The sequence below is a fragment of the Toxotes jaculatrix genome, chromosome 18 (assembly GCF_017976425.1).
Source record: "Toxotes jaculatrix isolate fToxJac2 chromosome 18, fToxJac2.pri, whole genome shotgun sequence".
Classification (NCBI taxonomy): Eukaryota; Metazoa; Chordata; class Actinopteri; family Toxotidae; genus Toxotes; species Toxotes jaculatrix.
In genome coordinates this window covers 5987719-5998707 of record NC_054411.1, presented here as the reverse complement: position 1 = coordinate 5998707, position 10989 = coordinate 5987719, and positions in this window count along the sequence as shown.

The following is a 10989-nucleotide window of genomic DNA, read 5'->3' as shown; positions in this document are numbered from 1 at the left end:
CTCCTTCAAAGTATCCACATAAATCATCCCTGACATGGTATTTAGAAACAAATACACACTAACAATCAAAAATACAGAATCACACGGTGCCTTAGCTGTGCACTGGCTCAACTCAGCACCAGCAGACCCACATTTGGCACCAGATCATCCTTTATATCTTTTTCTTCTACTTCTATCAGGGTCCACAATCATATGATTAATAGTGACATTTCATTCCATTTTTTTCATAGCTTGCAGTTGCTTTCTGCGCAACAATGTAAACGTGTAGACAATAAACAGCAGAGCACAAAACAAGATGGACAGCAGTATTGTGTTTGCGTTTCTGTTTGTGTGTCAAGGTAACCACCCGGGTGGGCCGTGGTAGTCACTGTGATGAGAAACAACTTTCAGCTACGTGACTCACATATTTGGATGAACACACAGAATCAGGTTATCATTGAATGCTGATGCACCACTGGCTTGCAGACAGATTCCCAGCTTCATGAAAACACAGACTCCGACTAAAAATAATCAATGAATCTACTCTGCCATTTCTGACTTGAAAACATGCTGGTGTCCAACAGAGAAAGAAGTAGTACTTGTACTTGTTTTTGTTTCACTTTGCTGTTTCCAATAGATAACCAAAAAAAACATACCTGCTCTCCTACTGAGAGGATGCAGCTATTTTCTAATTCATCCCTATGGTCGAATTCACTGTTATGTTAGAATGTGCCACTAAGACTGTGAGGATGCTCAGTGGACAGTTCTCCAAAATGGGAATTTGTTTGTCACTGAGGTAAAGGAAATCTGAAGCAGTTCAACCCAGTTTCCCCAGAAATGGCTGTATGTTCTTACTGGATGATTCTGCCAATGTGAAAGGTAGTGTGACATTTCAAGTCCTCCAACCGTTTGTCCCTACTCTCTGATATGACCCGTGGGAGTGTTTCCTGAATTAGCACCCCTGTGGCAGCAGGAGATAAAATGTTAAAAATCGCTGTCACTGAAATCAGTGAAAAATAAATAACTAAGCCTTTTACAGTGCGACAAGGTTTTGTCAGGTTTCGGCACAAAAACAACTTGGATGGTCATGGCCTGGGTTAAGTTAAGTACTTTGTTAAGGTTAGTAGACATTCGTTGTCATGGTTACAATAATACACAAGTGGTTTCAGTTGTGGAATGATCATGGAAGAAAGAAACAATGCAGAGCACCAGTTTGAGGTTGGAAACAAATAGCAGCCCGTGTTCAAAACTCCAGTGTCTGTCGACTAATCCATTCACCCCGACCTTGTCACTTTGTCACTTGAACATAAACATGTCATTTTGGGGCATTTGCTGAAAAGACTGATGCTGTCTCACATGACTGCTAGATGGTGTTTCACAGTAAAATGTAACTGTAGGTCGTAATAAGCTGCTTCCACAAATGACATATGGTGTCATTTTTAATGGGAAGACAAGTCTCTGACATTTATGTATCGTGGTGGAAACTTAAATTGTGGAGGTCAAGGTTAGTGAATGGATAGATATCGTGTTTGATGTTAATACCAGCTTCCCACCAACAATTTATGTTGTGTTTTAATATTTCAAAAAGAATGAGATCACTGTACAGTCATGACCTTCATGCGATCGTTTCCTTTTTAGCTATCGGTCTCTCAGTCCGCCACTATGGTCCAAACTGAAATATCTTATCAATGATTGGATGAATTGTCTTAAATTTTTGTACACGTATACTGTTTTGCCAATGCATAGCGCTCCAGCCATTAAGTTGAACCAGGCTCAATGTTTGCTTCAACAGAACATGACATGACAGACTTAATTTTTAAAATTTTTTTTGTTTTAGGTACCTTAACCTTAACTTCAAATTTTCCTTCAACAGCAGCATTATATTTTCTGAATCACTCACAAGCTCATTGTTGAACTAATTTATTGTTGAACATTCGAACATCTCACAGTGGCCTTTATATGAAATACAACTGTTTACTGCAATACTGTAATGACTTTTCAAGTCAACAATGTAAAAACGTCCTGTCGTTGTTTGTTGTTTCATTCTACTGAGCCATGACTCATGCTGGCAACTGCCCTGCAAGGAGGCTCAGGTGTATGTGTGTGTCTAGTTCAGTGAGGGCTGTGATACAGTCCATGTGTGCAAAGTGTACAACAAATAAAGTGTGGAGAAAAGGTCAACTTGCCAGCTTTCTTTTTTTTTTTTTTTTTTTTTGCAGATGAACATTATATTTTCACTTTTTACTCTGCATTGTGTTTTACTTTTTTACTTTTGTTTTGTTTCTCATCCATATTTTTCTGCTGCTATTGACTGTGTTTTCCTGAGGTAAATGTGAAGCAAATGTGGCAGTATTGACTGAAAAGTCCCATTTCTGCACGCGGCAGTGAAGCAATTGTGTTATCACCATGACTGCAAGCTATATAAACTTTCACTCTTGAGTAATAAAGCTTCAAATTAATCAGGCAAATCGTGTTGTTGTGTTTGCTATCAGTCGCCCAGCCTGCAACGTTTCATTAGCACACAGCAAGCCAATACTTGCCGCTTTCCAGGAAAGCACAGCCGCTGTTTGGAAACAGTTTCTTGCACGTCCTGAATGAACGATTGAAAGGGGGTTTAACAGAGTTCTCAACAATGTAACATAAATTGAGGCCGCAGAGGACTCTGGCTTCCTCGTGGATTGAAACCTTTCCTTAAACAGACTATCAGGTTGAAAATGTACCACCATCCACAAACCTGTTTTTGACGCCCCCCGAACAGGCCCAGAGAGCCTGTGCACTCTCATCTATAGCATTATTCAGAGGCTTTAATGTTGATTTTATCAACATTAAAGTAGATAAAAACAGTCACATGAACAATACATATTTGAACACTTGAATTTTGAACTGTTTTAATGGATATCATTTTAAATGAAGGAGGAAATCAGCACATTTCAGTCAAACCTTTACTTTTTATTTACTTATTTATTTATTTATTTATTTATTTATTTATTTTTTATGTAACAAAAATAATTAAAACTATTCAGTCTGCTTTCATTTCCCTTTCTACACAATCTCCCTCCACAATTCCTAGCAAAATCCTCTCAGTCTCATTTAGCTCTCTGCTCCCTAACGTATTAAAAATTGGGCTTAGTAAGTCCTGATGTCCACTACAAAGGACATTGAATCAAAAATGATAGAATAGAATTATTGTGCCTTTAAAAAAATCTTAGCCCAGGATGTCCACTTAAAAGGACAGTACAATTGAGATAGAATCTATAAATGATATTTTGACCATGTTTTCAACATTATACAACCAAAAGTGGCTTCATCATTTTACTTATATTACATCAGTATCACTTACATAAGTGAAAGCTTCATTATTAAATTTAGTTAGTTCATTTCTGAGCACATTCTTCTGTGAAATCTCGTGTTTTTGGTCTTTGTATCCATCTCATGAACTAGATGTCATTGCAACAGAGGAGAAGTAAAGCAGAACAATTACTTTGACAATCTCTCTTCATTAAAAAGAAAATCCACTCTCATTCAGAATCGAAGCGTGTTATTCCCATGACTGAGCTCACTTCATAATGATCCAGTACTTCCATGTGAATGTGGACCACTTTTCTTTCATATAGCTGAAACAACAGACTCACAAATCTCACGAGGACTGTTAAGCTGCTGCTCTGACAGTGATTGTCAGTTACAGTTAATGTGATAGATGAAAGCAGCTAAAGAGACGAATGAAAGGGTGGCAGGAATGGCTAGGTGGTGGTTGAGAAAGTTTTTCCTCCAACAATAACTGTTATGGTTTTTACTCCAAAACCTGAAGCCATATTTCAAGCATGACTTGTATAAATATAAATGTAAGAATAAATTAGTCCATATATGACATTAAAGCCTGATGCAGCAGCAAAGGAATTGGATTAAACTTTTCAAACAGTCTTAAAAGACATCAATATTCTGGTCTCCAGCAGTGTGCCATCAACTCTGTTGGAGCAAACTGACAATAGACCTGCATTGATCATTCATCCAGCCAGACAAACACAGGGCCTTTCACAGCAGAAGTCAAAATTTTTGCTTCATTAGTCATTTTTTTGTTTTCATTAATACACACTCAAATCACATCTCCTGTTGAGAAAAACAGCCAAATGTTCCACATGAATACCAACCAAATACTTTATTCCTGACACAGGCGATTTAACACAAGCACATTTTAAAGAAAAATCTGCCAAAGAACTGCATCAGCTTTCATCTAATGTTAAACAACCTTTGTAATTTCACAACAACAAAGTGACCAGGATTATTGCTGTTTTCATGTGGCTAATTTGACTGATTGATTGTTATCTTTAATTTGTGGAGTAAACCATTCAAAAAACATGGCTAAAATTCTCACAATGACAATGTTACCATGCTGATGTTCAGCAGGGATTATGTGTGTTTAACATCTTCACCGTCTTGGTTTAGTATGTTTGCATATTAACATTTGCTGATACTATTAACACTAAAGTCAAAGTTGAGTGGGATGAGAATGTCACTATTTTTGTCATTTTTTTGGTCCAAAGAATTGGGCAAATTAAGATTCTGACCTGATGATGGCGTTGGGTGAAACATTAGGGGATCACCAAAGTTACAATTCATCCTGGTCAGAATGGTAATCCATCCAACAGTTGTTGAGACATTTCACTCACTGGAGGAGAAATTAGGGTGTCACATAAATCTGTGGGATTCATTGTCAGGGAATCATGAATGCCTGCACAAATGGCAATCCACTGAATAAATGTAGAATTTTTTCACTGGACAAAGTGAAAAAGTTGAGGATCATCCCATACCATCTGATCTGTTCAACCATGGATATCTGTACCAAAATTCATGCCAAGCCACTCGACAGCTGTTGAGACATTTCAGCAAGAAACAAAGAGAAGGACTGACCAACTGTCAGACAGAACAGGATTAAGTTTAAGAGACACTGGTTGATTTAAGTATTAATATTCATTGTATCATGTATGTGGCAGAGCAGCTGAACTAAGAAATAAGAATTAATTATGAATAGGTCCATAATACGGGGGTTCTGATGCATCATGCGTAATGCCCACAATGTCACAGAAGACCACTCATATGAATAATAAATCAGACCTCTAATAATAAGCAGTATGTACACTAAGTCTTACGGACAGAGTGAGAGTTCAGGGCTACACCTGCTGCATAGTCCTGTTAAATAAAAGAACAGGAAATTTTATCAGACAGAGAGTTTGTTTATCATGTCTCGAGTCCAACTAAGATTATTTTCACCAGGAGCTAAGATAGCCAACTTGTATTAGAAGACTGCTGCAATCAGTCACATGACCTGTCGGCAGGCCAATAGAAAAAAATGGGACAAAAAAAATGTGACCATTTCACAATTTTCAGGCCCTAATTGTGAGACTGATACATTTTGTACTGTGGACAAACATAGCTATTTCACATTTTGATATGAGACCGGGTTTGTATTAGCCAACTCATTCTCCATATGATCTTGTCCGAGTGGCAAGAATCATTTGTAGTCAAACTGCAAGTTTGAAACATAGATTATAAATGAGTTATGTGATTAGGGTGAAGTGATGTGAATATGCTACCTCTGCTGCCGCAAACAAACCTCAAACTTTGCAGTGCTGACCCTCATCTAACCAAGGTTATGTGGTTATTTGTGAAATTGAAATCTATTTTTGGAGACAGTCCTAGTTAAAATTGCAGCACAATTACATGACGTAAACCAACACAACTGGGGGGACAAAAAGGTAAGACATTAAAATATAACATTTCATGGAAAACTATGCAATAAAACAGAAAAAAAAAATCATATCAAAATGAAATGAGGAACTGTGAAATATTTGCACCTGAAATCATATACAGTTATTTAACATATTCATATTACTTATTACTCATGCAAATACAGGAGGTTCTTGCATGTACTGCATAAAGATATGTCACTGTTGTGCATATGAGAGTCCCACATTATCTGGAAGGCAAGCTGAAGGCAACAAAAGACAAGGACAGGGTGACCTGCAAAATTATCATCATCATTTCATTTTTGCTGCTTTGACAATGGTGATTTTTCACTGTTAGTTTTCATTAATTTTAGTTTAAGACTTTATCAAAGACATTATCCAGCATAATTTTCTACCACAGTGTGTAAAAAATGGTGGTGAGGCGGTTACATGGGAGCGATAACAGAGTTGTTACACATTTTACTGTGGGAGAACCAAGAAAGTCACATAAAGGGTGAACAGCCTTTAATACTGCATTTCAAATGGAGCTGGATTGAAAACTAAGGATAAAAGAAGCTAATCTGATTAGCCGAATAGATCAGTTATTTTAAAAACAAGACTCTGAAAATGCGTGTTTATTTGGATGAAGTTTTTTTCCTACATCAAATCTACAGCACTAATATAGGCATGTGATGCATATGCAGTCCTGCATGCACATATAAATGCACACTTATAGAAACCTGGTTAATAATGTGTGTAGATGGCCTTAAAGTTACATTGAGGTACCTCCATACAGGACTGGCAAAGTAGTATTGACTGATTTCAAAAATGCGTTTTATCAATGCAAATTAAATGAGAAGATAGATACCACTCCCATGTCTGTGTTAAGTATGGAGCTGGAAGGAGATTAGCTTAGTTTAGCATAAACACTGGAAACGGGGAAAACAGTTAGTCTTGCTTAGCCTAAAGTAAAAAAAAAAAAAAAAAAAAAACCCCGACACCTCTAGAGTTCACTAATTGACACATTAAATTGTGTTTGTTTAATTCAAACACAAGCAGAAATGTTAACATGATCATTTGTTGGCTATTTCTTCACAAACAAGTTTATCCATTCACCCAGTACCTTCTATACAGCATCTCCGCTGGTTGCCAATAGCAACCTCACTGTGATGACAAGACTCTGGGGAGTCACAGCACCTGGCTGATGTTCATCGAGAAATAGTTAGATTACATAACTCCCCCAAAACCACAAATATTACAGTAATAATATTCAAAATAACGTATTGCTTCGGCTGTGTGGGGTTTCTGACGTTGAGTCCCTGAAGCGCTGAGATTCTAAATGTGAAGTGTGTGCAATCAAGCGTGACTCAGGCAATAATACAGGTCTGACTCTTTAGGCTTCAGCCATGATCATTCATCACCACGGGTGAAAGGAGGAGGAGAAGTGACGCAGACTCCATAAGCAGTCCATAAGCCTATAAATGAACACTTCAGTACACTGGCTCCATCACAATCAAAATTAAGACGTTAGTTTAATTATGACCAACACAGATTCTAATATTCAACTGCCCTGACCTTAAACACCTCATGTCCAGCTTTCCTACAATGATGTCCATGGGAAAAGAGGTGCAAAAATATCAGAACTTGTTTTTTCAGGCAAGATGTTTTCTTTTTTGCTGGAGTTTTGCTCCTTCCTCTTTTACTTCACAGAACCACAGGACCATGGCAAGAGATGTTCATTCATTTTACAGCAGGCAGAGGGAAGTGGGTGATAGAGCAATTCTGACACAAAACCAGAACAATAAAATGGGAAACAAAGAAACTGCTCATCCTGCAGAGGTAGGGGAGTCCTGTCACAATGGAGAAGTTTGCAAAACGGTGGTTTCTGATGTGGCTCTCCAGCACCTGAAAAAGAAATGAAAAGGAAAAGACAGCAGCAAAAGACTATTTTCATAAAATAAAAGCCTGAACAGCAAAAGATGAAGCTACCATATGGTGAGGCAGTGGGAATAGGTTGTGACTGTGCAGAAGGCTGGGGACAGATATAGAGAGTTAATGGGACTCAGGTGCTGCTCGTTGTCTCATCAGGCCGCCCCTCACCTCTCTCCGCCTTCTGACCAACAACCCGACTCAGCCCTGCTTTCCACACACATCAATCTTTTAGTGGACTTTTTTTCTTTTCTCGTTTTCATACCTTTCTCACTGATGTGTCTGAATATTGTGTATTTATTTTAATTAATTGCTGTAAAATAGAGAAATAAACTAATCTGAAGCCTCTTTTCCTTTCTTGGACAACAACCCTATAGAAACCAGTAAATTAACCTTAATTCTGACGAGTGTCTTGTAAACAGATTCTTATGCAGTTCACTTCAAAGCCTTTTTACATGTTCTTGTGGCAATAACGCAAAACAAGAAACATCCCAGAGCAGCTACTGTGCACATACAGGATATTTTCTTAAATCCCAGTGGACTGTTTTCCCCGGAGACAAACACTGGATTGATTTTCACAATGCTGCAGAAAGATGATCATGAAATAGTTAAAAAAAAAAAAAAAATGAATAAAGCCTAAATGAGATAAGCAGAAATGAAGCATTTTTTATCAGTGTATGAATGATATGTTGTTTTTGTTGATAGTTTATTGTATGTCAACACTTATACTGATAATCTGCATCATCTCAAAATTGAAAAGTCCTTCAAGTTAACACAGAATGTTTGCAAATTATATGAATATTTTAAATCACAGCTTGAATCGACCAAAGCTCTAAACCGGTAACAAGTATAATTCAATCCTCTTGCATAACAATGAGGACATGTTTTTCCTCTACATTCATCAACCTCCCGTGGCTCACCACTCTGAGAGAATGTTAGATGCCTTGCCAAAAGTGCTGTCTTCCTCTCCTGCTGGTAGAATGACAACTCCCCCAATAGGTGAAGTTTTGCACCTTCCAGGAATAAGCCAAGTCAACCATAACAACTACTAGAGCACTGTGGGAGCTTGCAGACAGCTCATCCTATCTGTCTCCCATTCTGCTTGAGAAAAACAAAACCCAACACACCGCCTCTGGTTGTACAACCAGCTCTCCGTACAGTGCTGACATGAACCCAAGGGGCACCCACTGTACAACCATGTCAAGTCCTGCCTACAGCATCTTTAGAAAGATTAATGAGCAAGCGCACTCCAAAAGACTCCCCTGCTTCCTCTCTCACTTTCTAAGTAATCCAGGGGGGGTTCCAGTCATTACCTGAGATGCTAAGTAGGTGAATTTGACTTCAAAGTCTTGGATTTGATAAACACCCTTAATTTATATGCTTACAGCCTAGCAGACTTCCATGAGATACAAATACAGGCAACACAAGTGTAATTTTGCCCCAGCAACTAAAACATTTTTCAACACTAAATGTAAAAAATGATTTGCTAGCTGAGAAAAAAATGTGCATTTGGGAGTAAATAAAGAGTGGTTTGTTTAAATGATAGTTAATTTTTTTTTTTTGTTCTTCTTTTTTCTTTTTGCAAATCAGTCGCTTTAACATTTTGCTTGAGTTGGAACAGAGATCATGCAAAGTCCTCTGTCCAATATGTAAACAGTTATATAAAGTAAGATGTCATACAATTACCCCTTGCACCATCTGTCTTCTGCCCAGTCTCCATTCCCAGTTGTAATTTCTCATTTTTCCATCCACCAGAAAGCAGATCGGCCCCATGATTCCCACAAGACAGCTCCCCACCTGTCCCATGACAAGTTAATTAAATAGAAAAGAAAACAAAAATCCAATTAAAACTTAGATTCCACATTTCTGCTCTTTGTACAGAGTACTTGAACTGAAAAATATTGCATGTATGAAGTTCAACTGCTGCCTCCTCTGAAGAAATGATGATTCACCTTAAGGCTTTGCTAAGTTTTCCTTGTTTTGTTGACTTTGACCAGGCACAAAAACAATTTGTTCCTTATATGGAGATTTACAAAAATGCTGCATAACCACTAAACACAGTTTAGGAATTTCTAAAATAACGATATTTATGTCTAGAATTTGAACAGTATTTGTATTTTACCACAGAATACATGAGCCATAGAGGCTGTGGTGGCACTGCAGAGCTCTGTAGGGTTTAAGGTTTGATTCCTTTAAGAACGCATTTTCAGTTCAATCCAACATGTTGAGCCTTGTTTGAACTGTTTGAGCCTGGATCAGTAGTCACTTCAGATCCTTGCAGCAGCTCCACCAACACTGTGCCATTTTTTTTTCCAAGATGACAATGACATGATTAAACATTTAGACCCTCACACTATTATAAAGTGGCATAATCCAAAATGGCAGTGCTTCACAGTGTGATACCCAGAACTGGGCACAGTCCTTGTCTGAAGATGAGTTGTCTTGAAACCTGTTTCTTTTATACTGGACTGGACCCTAACTAGAACCTTCATTGTCTTGCTCTATATTCACAAACTGCAAGTTGTAAATTATCTAAACCGATCATCTGAGTTTACTCTGATTAAATATGGACAATGTCTTCACATGGAAAAGGGAACAAAAATATCTAATTCATACCATCATTAGATGATTCACAGGAAACATGATATTAAGATCTAACCATTGCAGGCGTTTGAAGTGTTTATAAAGACTGATGAGTGGTCTTTTTGGTCTTTACAGGATAGCTGATGATGATAATGAAGCATTTTTATTCATAAGCCCCAGTGGATTTAAAGCTATTTTTTTAAGAAAAAAAAAAGGAGCTGCCACCAAATTGGCTAATGTTTCATCAGCTCACGCCTTCCTCCGTATGTATTGCAGTTTATATGTATAGTATAGTAGTGAGTGGAAGAAAAAGCTGTGTGAGTGAGTATGTTTGGGTCTAGTGCAAAGACGCAGGTAAAAAACGATGGTGTTGAGATAAGACAGGACATGAGGAGAGCAGGACATCCATTTTTTTTCTTATGTGCTCAAACCATTTGTCCATGCTGGGCAGAAGTTTGGCTTTGCTAAAATCTTGTAAAGTGCAAGTCTGACAAATGCAGACTTTACCTGGCAGAAATCCACATGAGCAATTACAATGTTAGCATTAAGTTATGAGCTCTCAGTTTCCATAGGCAGCCATTTTCCATTCCTCCCAGTAAATGTCAGTAGATATGGGGATGCAAAATGCTTTGTTTGTTCTCAGTAGCCCGTGTTTTGTTTTTGCCTTGTCTCTTTAACCCTCCTCCCACAACCATCCTTCACCCTGTTTGCAATAATGTTCCTGACATTTTTCTGCAGGACTGCCGCAACCTCGAAAAAGCAAAGATCAAGAGGA